Raw genomic sequence first — 22,559 nt, forward strand, 5'->3', positions numbered from 1 at the left:
ACACACACACACACACACACACATACACACACAGACACACACACAGACACACACAGACACACACAGACACACACAGACACACACACACACACAGACACACACACAGACACACACAACACACACACACAGACACACACACAAAACAGACACAACAGACACACACCACACACACACAGACACACACAGACCACACACACACACACACACACAGACACACCCAGACACACACACAACACACACACACACACACACACACAGACACACACAGACACACACACACACACACACACACACACAGACACACACAGACACACACACACACACACACACAGACACACACAGACACACAGACACACACAGACACACACACACAGACACACACACACACACACACAAACACACAGTGGTGATCATTTTCACTGACATTCTTTAAAATGCTGTGAAATGTGTTTTAATGCGACCGCCCTGCCAATCCAGTCATTTCCTTTTCCTTGTTCCACCTCTAGAAGTCAGAGTTATTCTCTGAATATATTTAACGTGTTGTGAGCAATAAATTTGTGGAAATAAAATGACACCCATAACTGTTCAGAGCAGCCAGACAGATGAGGGGGTGAAATTTCAAGTTACTTCTACAGAGGAAATGGCTGCTGTAGCAATGGGTCCTGCTGAGCTACCCGCATGTTTATAATGCCATCTCCTCTTCTATGACTGTGTCACAGACTTAACACAGTCCTGCAAACCGGAGAAACAACCCTTTGCTTATGGCTCTATTAATGCTCACTATAATTGCTATAAGTTGGCTTTTAGTGGTCCTGTTATTAGGACTCAGAACTACTTGGCACTTTGTGGCAAAGCCTTTTTGGTTCTCTAATACAAGGTAGGTTGCTGTGAAGAGTGCAGCCTTGATGTTTGAATGACAACATGGTAACTCAAGATGAATGGCTGCATTCAAAGCCCTGCTTTACGTTTACAAATGTGGTGATTATGTTCCACAGTAAGAGAGCAAGCTGTTCTTGAACCTTCCAGATAAAGAGCTTGTTTCTATCGATGGCAGAGGGCTCCGCTGGCAGCTGAGCTCAGTTTTTTTTAATCCCTGTTTTTACTGTCTGTGGATTTTTTTCTATTCAGTTTAAATCACTTGCACCTTTAAAATATGGAGTGCTTGTACTTACTGATTCTAAAAACCTAACTTTGCAACTAATTAATTTAGTTTGATCAGGTTGGTTTTGCGGGTTGGTTCGTGGTGCTGGAGCTCATGGGCCCATGACAACTTTATTGTTAACTTCTCGACTGAGTTGCAACAGATGATACAGCTCAGTAATTCAATTCAGTTTTATTTATTTAGAGTGTCATCACCTCTGCACAATAAAGCAGACACACTACAATAGTTTCGAAGGGAAAAACAAAAAGAAGGATCAATACCTGCAGAAACATCCGCATCCCGAGCCAGTGAGATCTGCAACAACAAAGGAGGGAGCATAGACAAACTGTGGAAGAGAGACCAGATCTCTGCTGGTTGCATTTTGGAGTCATGTGGTGGGTTTTTTTTTTTCAATATATACATTTTCTGCAAATCCTAAAAAAGAACCGAAACCAGCAATGACAGCATGCTATCAAATACGAATGGGAGTTTAGCATGAACACATCCAGGACCAGTGGCGCCCTCCCCCTCCAAACACACACACAGACACACTCCTCATATTGCGACCAGCAGATGAGTGTCCTCCCCTCAGTCTGGGACACTGTGGTGTAACAGCCAGCTGGTCTTTAAAGACCATTATACTAAAACATGGTAGTGGTAGCGTCGTGCTCTGAGGCTATTTTGGTGAAACTGAAACAGTGAAGAAAGATGATCTCACAATTCTTCAGCTTCACCACAAATAGAGATCGAGGCCATTTATCTCATTTTTTAAGTAGTTGTGTGGAATAAAAACATTAAATGAATGTTAATAGCAAAGTTACTAAAGTATAGCTCAGAGGTCATTTGTATTTTTGTCACCAAATGTAGTTTTTCCATTTTATAGACTGAAAATATCTCAGTGCTGTTGTACTAATCTGCTGTTGACATACCAGACAGCCTAACAAAGCCTTAGCAGTAATTGATTTTTTTCTGTACATTCTTTGTGAGTAGTTTTGGATAACACCCTTTTGTCCCATGGACAGCGGGCCTTGCTGTAGTAATTGTCACAGGTGTAATTTGAGCAGTTCCTTTGTATCTCTGCAACAGTTTCGTCCCCATTGGCAGTCATGGTGTGCATCCGTACTAAAGCATGAGGGGAACAATGGAAAAGCATCATAAAAGCTTTGAAAATAAATCATGTGGGGTTTTTTTGTATCGTTTCCCCTCTCAACACTCAGCCCGCCATTTGTCAAAACACAGATGGACTGTTTTTTAACCAGGACAAATCTTTTGGGAGTGGTTAGAAACACAGCAGGCTGTGCCTCTCTCTGTTTAACATCCTTGATTATGATGCCAGAAATACAACAGAAATACAGCAAATATTGATGCTGGAATGACTGTAGCATACAGTGTTGAACACAAACCTGTTAGACACCAGTGTGTTGTAAAGGAGGACCTTAATATGCATTAATGCTTAAATCCTCAATCGCCATATTTTTCTTTCTCTGAAGTTATTTCTGTCTCGGCTCCACAACAAGCTAACAGAAAAAGGCATAACACGATACATTTCTCAATAATTTATTGAAACTGTGAAAAACACAAGTGTTATCACTTAAATACATGTCTCATTTCTTATATGGGAGGCCAGCAACTCAAAACACACTACACCTGACAAGACAGTAGGCTGTGCCTTTTCTATAACCTATTAGTGGTTTCCTAACAACACAACATCTGATTAGCAATCTTCGTTTGCTTTTTCTGAGAAAATGACAGAATGCATCATTAAATCAATCAGTAAAGGCTCGGTTCAAACTTACCTGCTCAAGAAAAGTAAGTAAAAAGTAAAGAGTGGGACTGATTATGACAACATCCTTAATGCACACTCTCCAGTTCTTCACAGGATGACTTATTTTATCAGGAGAAGACAGTACAGCAAAAAAAAGAAAAAGCAGACAGGTGACTGTCGGAGGAGAGATAGTTGACACTGAAGGAAATTTAAAACTCTTGAATATTTGAATCTTTGTGTGAAGGCCAAGAAAGACACCCGACGGATTTACTTTACCAACTGGATCATCGTGGCCTTGCTGTATTGGTCCACTTGATTGACCTTTGTTATTATTTATTTATTTATTTATTTATTTATTTATTTATGTATGTTATTTTATTTTGTTATTATAGACAGGACAGACATGGCTGGGGGATAGGAAGGAAGAGAAAGAAAGAAAGAAAGGGAGGGAAAGAAAAACATAGGGGAAGAGGGACAGTGAGAGAAGACAAAAACATGAGCTGGATCACCTGTTGAAAGAAAAAAAACAAGCAAATAGAGAGCAACCTAGATAAGTGTAAGTAACAGTAAATAACAAATATTGAATGTTATTGAGCAGCATGCAAGACCGACAGCGCACAATGTGCTTTGAGGCAGCAGCGAAGAAAGATATCGTTTGTGTCTTTGAAGACCCGTGTGTACACCTGTGTGCATGAGCGCCCTTGTATTCAAAAGATTTCTCCATGTAATGTAAAATTATGATTAAAGTCGGCAGTAATGACACCCGGTTCCAACAACTGGAGGCCACTAAAATTAATATTGATTCAATGTGTAACAAAACGATGTCAGACTCTGTAGCTTTCGCTGGTCTCCTCCCCAATCGGACCAATTGCTGTCTGAGTGGTGTCCAAAAAACTTGATAATTGGGTAATCCTCTGGAGGAAACCTGGTCTTGTTAGGAGAGATGGCATCCATCCCACTTTGGATGGAGCAGCTCTCATTTCTAGAAATCTGGGCAAATTTATTATTATAATATTATATTATTATTATTATCTGTCTGATTTCTCAGACAGAACCCAGATAACACACACCAATGAGTTAAACTGCAGGAATGTCTTAAAGACTTAAAGACCTGGATGGCCGCTAACTTTCTGCTTCTTAATTCAGATCAAACTGAGGTTATTGTACTCGGCCCTGAAAATCTTAGAAAGGCCCCATCTTATCTTAATGACCTTGTAGTACCATATCACCCTATTAGAGCACTTCGCTCTCGCTCTGCAGGCCTACTTGTTGTTCCTAGAGTATTTAAAAGCAGAATGGGAGGCAGAGCCTTCAGTTTTCAGGCCCCTCTTCTGTGGAACCAGCTTCCAGTTTGGATTCAGGAGACAGACACTATCTCTACTTTCAAGATTAGGCTTCAAACTTTCCTTTTTGCTAAAGCATATAGTTAGGGCTGGACCAGGTGACCCTGAATCCTCCCTTAGTTATGCTGCAATAGACGTAGGCTGCCAGGGGATTCCCATGATGCACTGGGTGTTTCTTCATCAGTCACTATTTAATTATTAGTTATTATTTATCTCTGGCTATTTTTCTTTCTGTTTTCTTTTCTGTTGACCTCCCTCGGCTTTTTATTACCGCTAATCATTTATTTAAGCTCAGTTTTTAAAACCTTAGGATGTAACTACAGCCCAGCCCATGCAGCAGTATATGAATGACTAACCTCGTATTGTGGATGGATTATCTCAGTTGTTCTCCTGGCTGAAGTTTGGTCCTTTTACAGCATCCTGCCATGCGATTACATTTGTTCCTGACCACCGAGAACACTCACGTTAACTTTTATCCAGTGGAAAAAATGTTAGCTTGTTTATATTATGCTAACATAGCTGTGTCGCTAGCGGTCACGTAGCACATCATTATATACCAGCTAGCCCAACTTCAGTAACCCTACAAACGTCACTGCTGTTTAGTTTTCTGTCTTCATTTATGTTGGAAGTGATAGCAGAGCTGTACGTTTGAATTTGTTTCCAAAACCCCGCAGTCAGGACATGCTATATTGTATTTAGATAGAAGCTAGCGAGCTAACTTCCTGTTAACTTCTAACTCCGTTAAATGTCATAAATTCCGTTTTCATGGATGCCTGGATGTTAAACTCAATTGTTACACCTGGTAGAGCAGAACGCTGATCATTTTATTAAAGATGAAAGACTTTAGACAGTTTTTCAACTCTCAGTAATGCCATAGTGATCGTTTGATATATGGACCTGCAGCGGAGTTTAGGCCCAGACACGGCTAGTGACGTCAGACTTAAAGACCGGATTGTCTGAAGGCCAAGAAAGATGCCAACCGGCTTTACTTTACCAATTGGATCATCATGGCCTTGCCATATTGGTCCATTTGATTGACCTTTATTATGTATGTATGTATTTATTTTATTTTATTTTCGGTTGTTACAGACGGGACAGACATGACTGGGGGATAGGACAGGGAGAAAGAATGAAAGAAAGAGAGGGAGAGAAAGAAAAATAGAGGGGAGAAGAGATGGTGAGAAAGGGGGGAAGAAAAAAAAGAAAAAAAAAACAAAACACCTGGATCACCTGTATGGAGATAAAAATACAGAAGAGAAAACAAACAAAACAGAGCAACATAATAAACACAACACACTCACAATAAACTAGCTAACAGTAAATAACAGTAGATACTAAATATTACATGTTATTGTGCAGCACGCAAGATCAACAGCGCACAGTGTGCTTTGAGGCAGCAGCCAAGAAAGGTGCAGTTTGTGTCTGTGAACACCTGTGTGCACACCTGTGTGGATCAGCACGCTTGTATTCAAAAGGTTTCTCCATGTACCGACCTGCTAGGGGGTGTGGGGAGTCATAGCCCCGTCCCCCAGGGCATGAAGCTGGTATGGAGGAGATCCAGGCCCCAGAGTACGAGGACCCAAGGAGGACCACCAGGGGGGGCAACCGTGCCACCCTCCTGGGAAGAGCTGAGGACAACAAATACTCGGCACTCACCCAACGTGGAGACAGACAGAAATAGACACTGCACAGACAGTCGCACTCCCCAAACATACTCTATATCCCAGGTCCAGGTACCCCCACCCCAGAGACATAAACCGTACCCAGACCCAGGAGATGTAACCCTTCTCTCTGGGGTGGAGGAGAGCAGACCGCCTCCTTATCTGCAGTAGCGGGGAGGCCCCGCATCCCAGACCCCAATCCGACGGCCAGCACCTCCTCCCAGCCCCCCAGCCCTGACGGTTAACAGAACCAGGGTGAGTGAAGACCCCAAACCTTCCTCCGCCCGCTCATATGTAGTGTTGCTGTGTGCTGTTCGGAAGTGCATTTAAAACGCAGGAGGGCATGGTGCTTCCTGCCAGAGAGCAGCACGGCTCCTCCCGAAACCCTCAGTGTCTATATGCATTTAAAATGGGTAGGGCACCAGCGCCAGAGGTGGGTTTGAATACACAGACCATCCTCTGGACGCTGTATAACGTGCCCACCCCCAAGCCGTACAATCGCAACCGTACAGTGGATCCAGCGGACTCATCTCTGTCTGAGTGAGGAGGTGAGGAGGAGGTGAGCGGGATCCAAGCGATCCTCGACCGTGTTCTCACGGTTCCCGACTTGAAGAGCATGGCAGTTATGGTTAACACAGGCGTGGCTGTTATGAGGACGAATCTCCACCTCCTCCAGTCCTTGGTCTCACCCGCCATAATCGATGCTTTTAGGAAGATAATGTGTAGCCGCTAAGACTGGTGGACCTAAATCTTCACCACCACCACGTCTGGTATACATACAAGTGAAAAAGGGGAGTGGGTGGGTCAGCGCTCAGGGCACAGAAACTAAGCTGGCTTCAAACACCATTTATTTCCATAATAAAAAAAACACAGCCAGAGTCACAAATACAAGACAAAATTCCCTGTATACAATAAAAGTAGTGTTGCAACCCGCTAAAAACCCTGCCGGCAGAAATAACTATACACTATTAAAACAAGGCTAGAACATGTTTTCCATATACTAAATTACCCTCCCACAGTCCCATAATCCCACAATCCAGCCACAAATGGGCGAATGGTCCTTATCTGAAAGAGACAGGAGAGGAACTTCTCTTCCGGGATGGGGAAACTCGCCAGCAACAGACCAGGGAGGAGGCTCCTATCGCAGACCTGTCTGCTCCGGACAGCGCGTCGCTTCACAGTCCCGCCCCACTCCACACCTGAACACGGCCTCCCTCGTCTCACCGTCAGATGCAGGCAGAGGGGCATCCCTGTCCTGTTGTGCATTGCGGCCATCGCCACCCACTGTTGCCGTTCCTGCTGTTAGGACTGGATCGCCGAACAACTCGCAGCGCCCCACAGTCAGGCAGCAGTTCGTTCCACACACGTGCGGGCTTGCACGCGTTCCTTTTTCTCCTCCTCACCCTTCGTGTATCGCTTCTTTCTTCTTTTGTCTCTGCGCTCACCATCCCCTTTAACAGGTCAACCTGGTGGCTGATAGGCCACCTTGGGGAACGCCCCCACCTCACAGGTGCCTACAATTATCTGTTTAGTCCACAGTGGGTTAAAGGAACATGGTACAACATTAACACAAATATAAATATGAGGATAAAGCCATGCAGTATAAATATAAATAAATAAACATGCAATATCACTATTACATTAAAATCATGCAAATAAAATCAACACTATGTACCAACACACAGATTGACAAAACATAAAAACACAAATTTCCACTGTGTGACAAATGGGCTGCGGGCCCAGGAACTAGCGCGTCTCATGATGTCCTCCAGCGCCTCCCCCTCGGCGCTGCAGCCAGCTCCCAGGAAGAGAGAGCGCTATTCTGGACAGTGGCCTGAGGAGCTTCAGTTTGCGGAAACAGTTCAGCAGCAGCCACATCAGCGGCAACCCCGCAAGCTAGCATTACCTGCTCAGCCTTGTAGTCCCCAGGTGATTAAGATTAGCACCGTGAGGCTCCTCACAATGGGTTAGGGTTAAGCTCGGACCCCTGTGGCTTCCTCCTGAACAGTAACTCAAAGGGACAAAATCCAGTGGAGGCCTGCTGCACCTCCCACACTGCAAACAACAGAGGGTCTAGCCAGCATTCCCAGTTGCGTTCATCATCATGAATGAACTTATGAACGGTGGATTTTAAGGTTTTGTTCAAATACTCTACTAACTCGTCAGTCTGAGGATGATAAACATTCATCCAAACAGACTTAATACCCAATAATTCATGCACTTCCTTTAATGTGTAAGGCCCAGGTCAGTCAGTGTCTTTTTGGGATGCCTCATGGGGAGATGACCTGAAACAATGCCTGTGGCTAAAACTGCACCTCTGCAACACCAGGCATCGGGATATTGCGTGGCATAAGCCATCAGAACTAATACAGAGTGATATCGCCCATTCATCTTCAGTGGCCCAGTGAGGACCCTTCATTAACAGTAATGGATGTAAAGCCACTTTCAGCTGACATTTCGGGCACGATGCACACCATTGGTGCATATCCCTCCGAATGTAAATTAAAAAGAATCTGGCTATGATTCACGCCAGGGTTTTATCATACCCCATCCCATGTACGCTATGGTAGCAGCATCAGATGATCTCGCATCACTACTGAACACAGCCTAGACAGTCCCTAGCAGTCATGAATGCATCCCCACACATTGCCCCAATACCTCTGGGCAATCTGCTCCCAGAATGAAGCAATGTGTCAGGCTGAGGTTAGCGGCAGCATTAAACCCTTATATTTAATTTCCAGTGGTACTATAGGATTATTGTGGGTGTTATACACCAAACCTCCATTAAGTCTTCCTTCAGCAATGCCCGACCATATCACGGTTGGGTGGACCATGGTCTGTGAACACTCCACCATAGCATATACCCCCTTGGCACCTTACCGGATCACTGTATGTCCCTCCTGGACTGAGGAAAGGTCCCAGAGCCCTGTCGACATGGAACACATGCCCCTCCTCCATCAACGGGCACTCCCGATACAGGTGTCACGGCAGCCCACACTCTTGCCTTGGTCTTTGTGTGGCGCCCTGCAGATGCAACACCAGGGGCCGCCAGGACCTGGGGAGAAAGTTCAGAAAAAAATGGGTCAGTGGCCCACAGTGGCTGCTCCGCAGATGGTGGTACCCATTGTGCCATCTCTCCACGAATTGCTTGAGGAACACTACCTCCAGCAGCTGCACCTCCCCCCTCAATGGCATGGGCTGCAGCCACATCGTTGTTGGTGTTGGGTGCCATCTCCAACAACGATGAGACGGCCTACATGGATGAAGTGAAGAATCTGGCATCGTGGTGCCAGGACAACCACCTCCAGCTGAACGTCAGCAAGACCAAGGAGCTGGTGGTGGACTTCAGAAGGGGTCAGCAAAGAGACTACAAGCCCATTATCATCAATGGAGCTCCAGTGGAGAGGGTGCAGTCCTTCAAGTATCTTGGTGTCCACATCTCCTCAGACCTGACATGGGCTGCCCACATTCAGGTCCAGACCAAAAAGGCTAGGCAGCGCCTGTATCACCTACGACAACTGAGGAAGTTCAGGGTCTCTCCAGAGATCCTCAGGATTTTCTATACAGGCGCTGTGGAGAGCATCCTCACACAGAACATGACATCGTGGTTTGGGAACAGCTGTGTGAAGGACCAAAAAGCTCTCCAGAGAGTGATCCGTACAGCAGAACGCTGCTGCAGGATTGCTCTCCCCCCGCTTCAGGACACCTACACCAGGAGATGCCGGACTAGAGCAGATACTGAAGGACCCGTCCCATCCTGGCAACAAACTGTTCCAACTTCTGCAATCTGGTAGAAGGTTCCGCATCTTCCGGGCAAGGACAGAGAGACTCAAGAGGAGCTTCTATCCCCAAGCCATCCGTGCCCTAAACACACACACCCGCCCTCTCACATCATCTATAATTGACTGAGTCAGGACTCTTCCAGACACTAAACCAAGGCACAATGTACATTTCAATTCCTTTAATTTTAAATATGTTTATATTGTCTATCCTGTAAAATAGTCAGATGTCTATTCATATTAATGTACAGAATTCACCTGCTTGCTGCTACTACTGCACATTCACCCAATGTATATACTACATACATATATATATATATATATATAATGTTCTCCCTCTACACCCCCCCCCACACACACACACACACACACACAATTTTTGCACATGTCGAGGAGCGTGTCAGGCTACATTTCACTGTGTGTTATACTTGTATAACTATGCATGTGACAAATAAAGAACCTTGAACCTTGAACCTTGAACCTTGAACTTTGCTGCCGCAACCTGCAGCCATCAGGCAAATGCTAAAGGTCTTCTGCTGTCATCTTGCTGCACAGGCCCGCCAGTAGTAATCCTCTGGGGAAAAGACACACATCCAGGAAGCGCTGTCTCAATGATTTACCCTAGGAGCTGTGCAGCTCCAGTAAAGACTGTGGCTCAGACCTGTGTATGTGTATTACATACCCCAACACACACCACACACACACAGTGTGTTTGCAGGAAAAGTGATGATTTATTTATTTCACTACCAAACTTAGGGACTGACACTGGCATAGGGAACTGTTCGCAGCTGCCCTGCCAGTCTCTGCTCTGCAGCGGAGCCACCGACCACACACCACCACAATGTACTCATGTCATTGAATGAAACAGTTTTATGCCATCTTCCTGTTTTTTTACTTTTGCACAAAATTTATTGCGAAATTATTTTAGAACAACCCGTTTTCCTTGACGGTGATTGGTCCATATTGTCTTGAATGTGCACATATCCTGATGAAAAAAAGCCTCGGTGAACAATGAACGGCGATGACCACCACTCGAATGCTCATTATATGCGACTGGGTTAGGCTTTGTTTGGCCACCTACAGTACTGCCATATGTATAGGCTGTAAGAATCTAGGAAAAAGATGTCGATCAGGAATATTTGTCCCAAACCCTCTGCTGTTGGAGCAAGTCAAGATTTGTGTCTGCATTTTTGGAGCCTTTAAGTATGCTCCTAGTACATCAACAGTCAATTAATGAGGGGATGTCTTATGTGTTAAGCAAACACAGCTGCACAGCAAATCTAAAGGGAGAGAATGGGATAAATACACTGAGCTGCAGCGAGCCATGGATAATGAAAACAAAGCCACATGCAAACAAATTTAAAATGGTGCTGGCTCAGTGTTTGGAAGGGCATGTTTTACGCCTAATGTTGAGATTTGTGTGCAAGATGAAGAGATTTAAATTGTATGCACCAATAATGAGGCTGCAGCATCTCAGCGCCCAGATAGAAGGCTACACGTCAATTAAAAAAGATGAGGAGTGCTTAAAAAATGATCGTACTTTTAGCATCATATAATTGGGCTCACTAGCGGTCAATCTTCCCATATGAAAGCGAGATAGTCAATAAAGGTACACAGCAGCACATTGTCACCAAACAAAACAGAGCAGTCATATAAAGGCACAATGAATACCCAGAGGAATAAATGAGGTATGAGAAGAATTTTGCCCTTCATGGCTCCTGTTTTTGTTTTTCTCAATTGGAGCAACTTCTTTGACAAGTGTTTTGCAAGATGGCATTCCTCAGTCAGCGGGACGTTTAAGACTCTTTTTTCTGTCAGGTTGCTTGCATCAAAGAGAAATCACAGTCTTACCGAGAGATGAAAAGGAATCATACTTGGAAATGTAGAAAGAAAAGGTTGAGGCAGTCACAGTCAGCAGTTGTGAATGACTTTGCTTTAAAACGTATTTCACATTTATTATCCTTTATGCCTTTAGACCGGCGTCGATCTCCAAGCTAAAGTATTCACATATTCTCATACAGCCAAAACAAAAGAAAGTCATTCAGTCTGGTAATGTCTCATCTAATCAAAACACCCATTTCATTTCACTTCTGCCATACAAAAAATGCCCTTGGAGCTTCATTAACTTTCAGTATTGAAAAAAAATCTGATTTTGCAGATGTGATAAACCATTGTGTGCATAACGTCTAAGTACCTCTTGACATGTATTTCTTATTAAGACTATGCACTTAGGCATGATTCCAAAAGTTTAGATGGTAGCTCATGTTCTTTCTCTTCATTATTCATGATGATCTAAATAACTATCTCCTGATCTGAAAGCTACTCTACCTAATAACTATTTCAGAATCCCTAATTAGCAGTTTAAGGCATGTGTCACTTTCTAAATGGCTGGTATTTTTTGCCTACTAAAAATGGTAAAGCTTCAGATTATTTTTTAGTCCTTACAAAACAAACAGTGTTATGATTTTAAGGTTGGCTGATTCAAACTTGTTTTTTAATGATAATTAAGACAAACAAGAATTATTATGAAAATGCCAGTAATGCATACAGCATCTATGTAGCAGAATTTCCGGTCAGGCATTCACAGGAAAATCTTTGAAATGTAAACGACTGCCTGCTCTTCAGTCAGCAGTTGAGGACACACAAGTAACAAAATATATGTTTCATATTTGAAGGGCACGTTTACACAAAGAACCTTTATTGGATTTTATTTGGTCATTTTCTAATTTTTTTTATTTAACTTGGTTTGTTTAATCCATGCAATGTGAGTAATTACATACAAGTAATGTATAGTTGCAGTCCCACCTCCAAAATAACAGGATGTTTTCTTGTTTGTGCAGTTTACTGTTACCAGCAAACATATCAAACCATTTAGAAAGGCTTGTTGTGTGAACCAATATGAAGTTAATAATTATTACATTAATGCCAGATCGATATTAGTGTGTTCTGCTGTGTTAGTGGCTCCACACTGTCTCTACCACTAACTGCACATAATTCTAGGGGAATGTATATATTTATATATATTTGAAGATTTTAAGATGGAAGATGAAATGTCATCAGTGATGATTGCAGCTGCTGCCCTGACCCTAAAACATAAAGATAGAGAAATCTGCCTGCCTACCAGATTCATTGGCCCTATCCTTTCTCCCTGAACACAGCGTTGCACAATATTCTCTGAAACAGAAACCTGGTACTTTGTTACGGGGTTAAACCTTTGCTCCGTGCTCCGTCTAAGTCTGCAGTGGTTGAGCAAACATCTTGCTTGATTTACATGTAATCATATTCTGATTTGCTATTGTTCCAGTCCATAATCAAAAGCCCAAATCACCACCGGGAATTATGGTGCTGTCAGTCATAGATTAGCATATGAAGCCTGGGCCAGGGGCATTAGATAGAAGAGCATTGGACTCTGTGGTATTAAATCCTTGGGAAATTTTGTCAGCGCCGCTTGCTGTGACTGTTAAGCTCTGGGGCCCCCATGTGGTTTCTGCAGGTATATTAGCAAAGGTCAGCCTAAGCCCCAGAACATCAAGAACAAACTACTAATCGACTGGAAAGAATAATATTTAATTACGCAGTAGTGTTAGGGTGGTTTAAAATAGAAAATAAAGCTCTAAAACATAATGTAACCATTGCACTTAACTTAGTACATCTGATTTCCATTTGAATCCCTAAATTGGGCTCTAAGATTTTGAAGCAGATTTGGGGCCCGTCATGTTCCCAGCCACCTTGATGTAACGATGGCTCTGTGTAGGTCCTCCGGGGCATTACTGTGTTAAACTGCATTTTCAACAATTAGATTTTTTCTCAGTAACTGTAAATAATTTCAGTTACAGATATTATATATTTAACTTGGCAATTGCATGAATGAATATGTCTTGGGAGAAAATAGTAACTGTTGTTTTTGCATTTATCTTTGTGTGTCCCGGTGATGCCAACAATTCATGTTGGACGTGGAGCTAATAAATCTCACACAACAGTTGCTTTCATTGAAACAGAGAAGAGACGTGTGATGGTAAAGCTGATTAAACACACGTGTGTACACTGGTTTAAAAACGGCTCTTATATTGTGATCAAGCTGTACTGTTCATTATGTATATTTCTATTGACGGTCAATATGCGGTGTTTAACAGTATGTTGCTATGGAAAATATGGAAAGATGAAAAACATCTTTAGGTAAAATACAACCTCTGCACAGTGACGATTAATTTGTTGTTTCGTCTCTAAGAAAATTAATTTTATACAACAATAGAGTCGAATCTGAGTATAAATGCAGCTGAACAGTTTTGTCCAACATCTTCTGAAAAGATTTCTTGACCGTTTTTTACACCACTGATGCTGGATTATGTGCGTTCATGAATGCTGAGCAGTGAAGCTGTATTTAAGTGAGCTGTTGGTGGAATTGTTGCAAGTGACCTTAGAACAGCTAAATATGGAGTTTTCATATTTGCTTTGTTGTGTATTAATTTACCAGGAGCCTTTGACCCTGGAAGGTTGCTGGAGGCCCTGATAGATGTAGAAATAAACAGTACAGAATGAAATGCCTGTTAGCACAGTTGTTAATGCAGATAAAGAATGGCTCTTGTAAAACCACTACTAACACCACAACACTAAACTTCTGTATACTGAGCTCAACTGCACAATCTTTTCTTCACCCTCTGCGTATGATTTTGAATGCAAAATGAAAAATTTGTCTTCAAGCCATTTTTGAGTAATGAAACATTTTGAGATGAACTCCTTTTAAATCATTCTAAAATTGTCTTATTTTCTAATCAATTGTGTTTATTTATTTTAAAGAAAACAAACATTTTTGCTTATTCAAATCTGAAATTGAACTTCAAGTCAGTTAAATAATATACAAAATAATTTCTATATAACGTGTAGATAACTATAGTATAAATGTTTGTTTTTTAATTACACATGCTTTCCCCAAAATGTTTTGACAACAACAATCATTATGTACACAATTATGCACAAATGAATTTCAATAATTTTTTTCAAATTGAAAATCATCCAATTCCAGCCTATGGAGGTGCACAACATTTAATGCTACGTATTACACATGTCAGTAATTTGCTATACAGTCACACCAAACAGACTCCAAACCAGAACCTGAGCTAAATGATATTGCAAGCTTCAGCAGCCTTTATTTTAGCCTCCTAAGACCTGGTGTCCACATATGTGGACATCATATTTTGGGTTGTCTAGGCAAAAATAGGACTTTGTACTGCCACTGTTCTATCAAAATTTAAATCAAATTTCCTCATATGTGGATCTCATTTTTCTCAGAAACAAAAATCAGGTAAAAAACAAAAAAATAACAAAATCTGGTAATTCTTTGTTTTTACATTCATCGTGTTCCAATCAACCCAAATAGCAAAGAGAAATTAAAAATGCATGCCATGAAAGAGTTCGGGTCTTAGGAGGTTAAACCAGCTCCTTGTTTTATTGAGTCTGCTTTTATCAAGACACATATAACATATGTCAGCCATGCTGCTTCAAGAAATTATTTTTTTAGCCCAACATTACAAATCACCAGTGCTTCTCGAGAAGCTTCACATCCTGCACAGCACGTTGAGTCCTTAGACGCTTTCAGATGAAGAGAAAATGTTACAGAAGCTTCAAGAAGACAAAGAAAAAACTTTCTTTTCTTTTCCAAGCCAGATGTTGTCTGAACAAAAAAAGCAACATAGCAGACTAACAATACAGACACTGAGATAAAAAGAAAAAATTCAAAACATGCAAAGAACATTGTACAACAGAACAAAATTACATCTTCATCACCATGAAGGAACAGGTGTCGTTGTAGATACAAGAAATTTCATAGACACAAGTTCAAGGAATTCAAGGCAAGACTTAACTGTGTTATTCACACATTTAGGAAAGAGAGGAAGAGGAAAGCTAAACCTAATAGACAAAGATCATGAAAAACAGGGGTTACATAGTCTTTATTTTCATCCACTGACTAATGAGAAAAACTGCAGTTGGTAGAGGAGGTGGGGGTTTGGGGAGACATGGACACATTGTCAGGGTTGGGATGGCCGGTGTGTTTGAAGAGGAGACCCAAAAGCAGATACGCAAGGCACCAGACTAAAGTTTAACAAAAAGCGAGCCATTTATTCAGGCTGACAAGAAACTCAAAAGGCAAAGGTGAACCGAGGCAAAACTAAATTATAACCTGAACTGGGCAAAAGTTAGACATGGAAAAACACTAACTATAAACATGAGCATGAATCAAAACATGATTTTGATACGTCAACATGAAATCCGTGGAACAGAAAGACACAGACGACCCAACGATGAACAGAAGGAGGCAGAGGACTTAAATGCGCAGAAGGATAATGAGGGAAGTGGAAACACAGCTGACACACATGAACATGACGCCACAAGGGAAGCAAAAATAAACACACTGAACATGGAAACACAAGACTTTCAAAATAAAACAGGAAACACGGAGAGACGGAGACTGTGACAATAAGGAACAGGCAGACATGAAACTCATAAGAGGAGACAGAAGGATACAGAAGGACAGGAACATGGAAACAGGTAAGGGGAACGAGACACAAATCACAGAGGACAAGACACAGGAAACAGAAAACGACACATAAACAAGGGAGCAAGGGTGAAACTTGAACTAAACAAAACCTAACACACTAGAACTTAACATTAATGCATCATGAAGAATTAAAAAATACAAAATAAACTCAAAATGCTGGGTCACAGCCCCCTGACACACATACACTAAGATATAAAAAGAGAGGGGTTAAAGAACGAGTCAAACTCAGTTTCTGTAGAGGTCATCCTGGAATATAACAGTTATATTAGGTGCAAGACAAATGGGATGGCTGTTGCTCAGGTGTGAAGTAAGTCGTTTACCAATCAGAAGGTCACAGGATGGCCAGCCCATCCAGTACATGTGTCAAAGAATCCTTGGGTGAGACACTAAACACAGAGTTGCCGCTGATGTATCCACTGGGGTGTGTATGTGCATATTCTTTTACATTAGACGTAGATGAAAGCACTGTATGAATCTGTGTGTGAATGAGACTTGTAATAGAAAGTTCTCACGGGGCAGCTTCACTGACATCTGCTGGGCTGTGCTGGACCAAATGGATATTGGACAAGATTGTGCTAGAGCAATCGGTGGAGGGGCTACCAGCGGAAATACCGCAATGGGTCCATTACCACCGGCCATGAGCCTGGAGGCAGCAGTCACGCTGGCAGAGGACCACCGGGTTGCCAGAACCAAGGGGCTTGAAGGAGGCAGCCCGGATGCCCGGATGCCAGCGCTGAGGCGCAGGGTCCCTACACCTGCACCGGTAGAGCAGGCCCCTATGCTACGTCCCACCAGCCTGTTTTTTTCCTTTTTCCCTCCACAGGGGCAAGCAACTGTCGCTGCTCCCGAGTCATGGAGAGCTGCATAGACTCCAGGGCTGGAGTGCTGGAAGTGTGGGCGGCCGGGACACCTGAGGCGGGACTGTCCGGAAGTGGGACAGGTGTTCCGAGCAGTGTTGGGACTAACGCGTTACAGTAACTACGTTATTATTGTGGTAACGAGCACGGTAACTAGTTATTATGCCAAAACCAGGAACGCGTTACTCGTTACTGGGATTTAGATAGGGTCGTTACTCGTTACTTCGTGTGGTGGCTATCGCGGAGCTTCCACAGATTCAGTAACATTAGCAAGTGGTGGAGGCCAGCAGGTGGATGAGGGAAAGGGGACGCAGAAGGAAGAGAGACCTGAGGCGGCCGCCGGTCCAAGTGTGAACTGAACTTCAGGTAAGAAGTTATGACCTGCAGTCTCTCTGGGTCAGATATAAACCAAGTTTAGGTGGAGTTTATTTTCGTTATGCTGACTTTTTCCGTACTGCGTGCTAGCTAGCATGACGGAGTTTCTATACAGCTGGGTGGGTGCTATGATGTTACTGATGTTGAACTTTATTTTGTTCATAAGTTATTAGAGTTGCCAACCGTCCCGTAAAAACGGAATCGTCTCGTATTCAGAGAAAATATTACGCGTTTCGTGTTGAGGTGAAAAGGAACAGTTTGTCCCGGACTTCAGCTACAATGAAAAAGACACAAAGCTGGAGTTATTCTGTCTTTGCTGCACAGCTGCTTCTTCTCCTCTCATTCTCTCCCCTCTCTCTCCTGTTTCTACTTCAATCATGAAACTGATCAATGATCAGCTGATCGGCTTTTCTCTCTTGTTTGTTTATCGCCCACTTTGCACCAGAAAGAGGAAACCAGCCGATTTTCGCGCTAAGCAACAGCAGCACGTTTAAGCTTGATCAGCTGTTGTTAGAATTTATTTAATATCACTTTCTAGTATCAGCTGATGTTTGCTGGAGCCACAGCTGTAAAGCTGCTGGTCATGATGTCGGTTTGGATATGTGGTGAGAGGGAAACATGAAGATGAAACCAGGAGATGTCCTTACTGAATCATCAGTTAACCTGGTTAACCAGCTGACATTCCAAAAGCGCCTCTGCGTCCACTACCACTACTGGAGGTCCCGTTTGAGTGCATTGGCATGGACCTCATCGGGCCATTTCACCAGAGTGCACCCAGCTATCGCTTTGTATTAGTTCTAGTGGATTATGCAACGCGATACCCGGAAGCAGTGCTGCTGGGCATCATTTCTGCAAAGAGTGTGGCGCAGGTGCTGTTTCAGGTCATCTCCTGAGTTGGTATTCCAAAAGAAATACTGAAAGAACTGTACGAATTATTGGCATTAAATCTATTCGGACCAGCGTCGACAACCCTCAGATTGACGGGCTGTTAGAACGGCAGAATAAGACTTTAATGTCCATCATTCAGAAGTTCATTCATGAGGATAAATGCAATAGGAGTCGCTGGTTAGACCCTCTGTTATTTGCAGTTCGAGAGGTGCCCCAAGCCTCCATGAGATTTTCTCCCTTTGAATTGAGTACGAGTGCTGGTGCGAGTGTAAATTACTCGCCGTGTAACCAAGGCGAGTGGGGGACATCAAATTTTGATTCATCGGTCCATAATACCTTCTTCCAGTCTTCATTAGTCCAATGGTGGTGTTCGATAACGCAGCAAAGAGCTCTTTCTGATAGATTCACAACATGGCTCATCAACTTCATCCCTCTGTAGTTTCTATAGCTTAGCTGTCAACTGATCAGCTGATGGTGAGTTTGATCAGCTGGCAGAGGAGGATGCTGGACAGACCTGGCACCCCCAAATGTATTGTGAAGGTGCACTAGGACTACCTGGAAGAGGCCCTGGGCCAGGAGATCTTCTCCTCCCACCTGAGGCAAAACTTTGACAGGATTTCAAGGGAAGATGAGAACATTAAGTCTGAATGACCGTGTTCTGCCCTTTCATTCCTGAGGCTGCTACAAGGAGCTATGGCCTCAAGATGGATGGCGAATGTCATGGTGATAATTCCAGAACCAGCAGACACTTCTTCAGCTTGATGGCGAAGGGAATCATCAAGCTGAAGAAGTAGTCTTACTGGGCTTGATTAGCCTAGGAAACTTCTGCAGCAGCTGATGGGTACTGGCAAAGTGGAATGTGGCTCGGTTGGTAGCTGAAGGTGGAGGTTCAGATCCAGTCCCTGCACCTGCTGAAAGACTGCTTCTACAGTAACTCCTACCAAAATAGTTTTTTAAACCATGAGGGTCCAAAAGACTTGTTCTACACAACAGTGTGGGGGTTTTTGTTCCTGGTGTAAAAATGTGGTCAGAGGACTGATTTAAAAAGTGGGGTCTTTCCTGCTGAAAATGTATCTTTATGGGTCGGTTAGAAGACATTCCCTTCTCACACCCCTATTCTCTGTACACCATCAGGTCAGGGGGCTGGGAGGAGTTGACAGTCTGGCCGGGGTCCGGGACGCTGGGCCTCCCTGTGGCTGCTGGGGCAGAGGCGGTCTGCTTGCCTCCACCCCAGGGAAAAGGGTAGTATCTCCTGGGTCTGGGGGTTGATTGCCCCTCTGGGGGTAGCGATACTTGGACCTGGGAGTACAGAGTATGTTTGGGGAGTGTGAATGGATGTATAGTGTTCATTTCTGTTTGTCTCCATGTTGGGCGAGTGCTGAGTATTTGTATTTGTGGGCATGTTTGTGTCTGTCTGTGCCAGTCTATGGGTCAGGTCGAGTCTCCGCATCCGCCTCTCTGGGAACATCTCAGGCCCCCCCAGGTGTGGAGGCCTGTCGCCCCACCCCACCACACTCCCTGCCGGTGACTGGTACCCTCAGCTGTCGGTGTGTTGGTGGTTCTCGGTGTCTGGGGCTGGCCACTCAGTTATGTACCCGGCTCACTCCCGGTGGCTGCTTGGCAGGGCCTGGCTGGCACCCGTGGCCGGGTCAGGCCATTTCCAGGGGGTGAGGTGCCCTTGGACTTCGGGCCTCTGGGACCAAGGCTCGGTCCGCTCTGCTGCGACTGGCTGCTGACAGGGCCTGCGGGCTTGTCACCGCAGTCCCCTGTGGCTTCTGCTCCGTGGCTGCTAGGTGACACCACGTTTGGGGCTCTTTCGCACACACGGTGGAGAGTGGACAACGACGGTTACTTTTTGAGGGTAAAATGATGTCTGTGGACATAGCAGCAGTTGAAAAATATTTTTGTTTTATTTCTGACAGCAGGCCCTCTCACTGAAATGGCCAACATCCCATAGACCAGAGGTTCCCAAAGTGTGGGGCCCGCCCCCTAGGGGGTCATTGAAGGGGGGGCGCGATACGAAAATAAAATAAAAGAACGCTTGGACACTGCTAGCATAATGGACTCTTTTTTTGACGGGGCTCCCACACAAACGCAAAGCAGGAGATGAAGCATCGCTGTATATTTTTCCAAACCAACTTCATTCTAAGCCAAAGACTAGAAAATATGGTGAAGCATATCTTCCCTTTGGCTTCACCTGCACAGGTGCCGAGGTAGGTCTCCCTGCAGGACTGGTTTCCCCTGCGTCAGGAGCAGCGCTGGGCTCTTCAAATCACGGACAAACAGGATCCCACAGCTGTTTAAGTTTTTTGAACCCATTTTGCACAGAGAATGTATTAATTAAGCAATGTTGAACATTATTACACAGGAAAAAACCAACTACACGTAAAATAATCACACCGTGACGCCTCTGCCTTTGTAATGGAGGGACAGTAACTGCGTGTGTATGTAAGCGTGTAAAACCTGCAGATAAACTGAAGACCTGTAGTCAGATTAACAGTATTTTGTCTCTATCCGCGATTGTAGAAATTCATCTCATGTAAACAATAACGTGGTGCACAGCGTGACGTGAAAAAAGTTACATACCTTTGACGTTGCGTGACGAACTCTGTATTCCTCGTCCACACGTAAACGCAAAAAAGGAGTTTTAAAAAATCTCAGTTTTCAGTGATTCGAAACGCCGTTTACGTGTGGACAAAAGGTCCAAACGCATAGAAACAGCTGTGTTTTCAAAAATACCCGTGTAGGTGTGGATGTAACATAAAAGAGTTAGTAGTTAATTTTATTACTACCTGTAATTTATTGCAGTTTACTTTTATGTGTTTAATTGTTTACTAAATGTTTGAGGTGTGAAATAAACTGCAATGGAGTTTGAAAACAAAATATGGGTGTGTGTGGTTGGAGGATGGGGGGGCGAACCACTGCCATAGACACTAAAACTCTGAAATGGGTGAAAGAAAGCATGAAACTTAAACTGGAACTGAAGAAAAACTATAAGAGATTGACAAGATAAATACAAGCTCAATGTCAGTTCAGTGTCTTGGCTTCTTTTTAAAGACTGAACGGTGTCTGTAGGTGAACGTATGTGAAGGTAGTTTGGGTTTAAAGAGGAATACGTTGAATAATGATTGGAAGAGTCTCCCCATTCAAATACATGATAATGTTTTGTTGAGTAAGTTGAATATTTAAAAAAATGTGTGTTAAATGAGAAAAACAAGCTAACATGTCCATAGGAAGAGGAATCTAATGTTAGTTGAATGTTTTTTTAGAGGATTGATCTTAAAGGAGACAGCGGGTGAAAAATGTACAGAATGTGATATTATAAACAGAGAACACATATCCTGAAGAAAATGCAGTGTGAATGCTGAGAGCTCAGTGGTTTGAGCTGAATTTTTAGAATTGCTTAATCTTTGGTACAAAAACAGTTGAATGAGCTGAAATACACTGAACCGTTCACCTGAAAACCAACAGAATGGTTGAAAGCTGAAATTCACACAGAAGATGTTTCAAAGGTGGAAAGTAGCTGAACATCTTTGAAATGCTACACAAAGCTCTTAGGTCAGTGGTAACGGACTTCTCCGAAAACTAGGGATGGTCCAGCGCTTCAGAAGCACCATGTCGAGGCTTGGTTCAGCTGGCCAGAGTCATGTGGTGAGTTTGGTACATCACTGCTTCAGTACCTGATTCAATGGTCTATAAGGAAGCGAATCACTGATAGGATTTGTGGTGTGTTTAGGTGGTGATCTTGTGCGAGCGATAAGGAGCCAGTGGAGCAAGTGAGGATCTTCTGCCTGTTCATACATAAACATTGTTTACATTACTATATATAATGTTTACAAATGCCAAGGAGTCACAAGCAAAGTGAGAGAACATCATAGCTCATTGTCATAACCCAAGATCATGTACAAATATGTGTGTGTGTATATGTGGGACTCCTCCCACCAGAGGATGTGGGTTTTTCTCTCCCCTCCCTCCCAGGTAGAAGGAGGTGGGGGGGGGGGGGGGGGGGTTGTTTTGACAGACACAGGTGCTGAGTGATTGAGTGGAAATGGTTCCTGTTCCCGAGATGGATTACTGGATGAACAGCAAGCTCTTAACCGCCAGATGACAGATACCTCGCCTCTCTCCTGGCCTTGACGACTCAACGCTTTGTGTTTCTGACTGACGAAGTTAATAAACAGCTGCATAGCATTT

This window comes from Simochromis diagramma, unplaced genomic scaffold, assembly GCF_900408965.1.
Source record: "Simochromis diagramma unplaced genomic scaffold, fSimDia1.1 OVJJ01000176.1, whole genome shotgun sequence".
In the NCBI taxonomy this organism is placed as follows: domain Eukaryota; kingdom Metazoa; phylum Chordata; class Actinopteri; order Cichliformes; family Cichlidae; genus Simochromis; species Simochromis diagramma.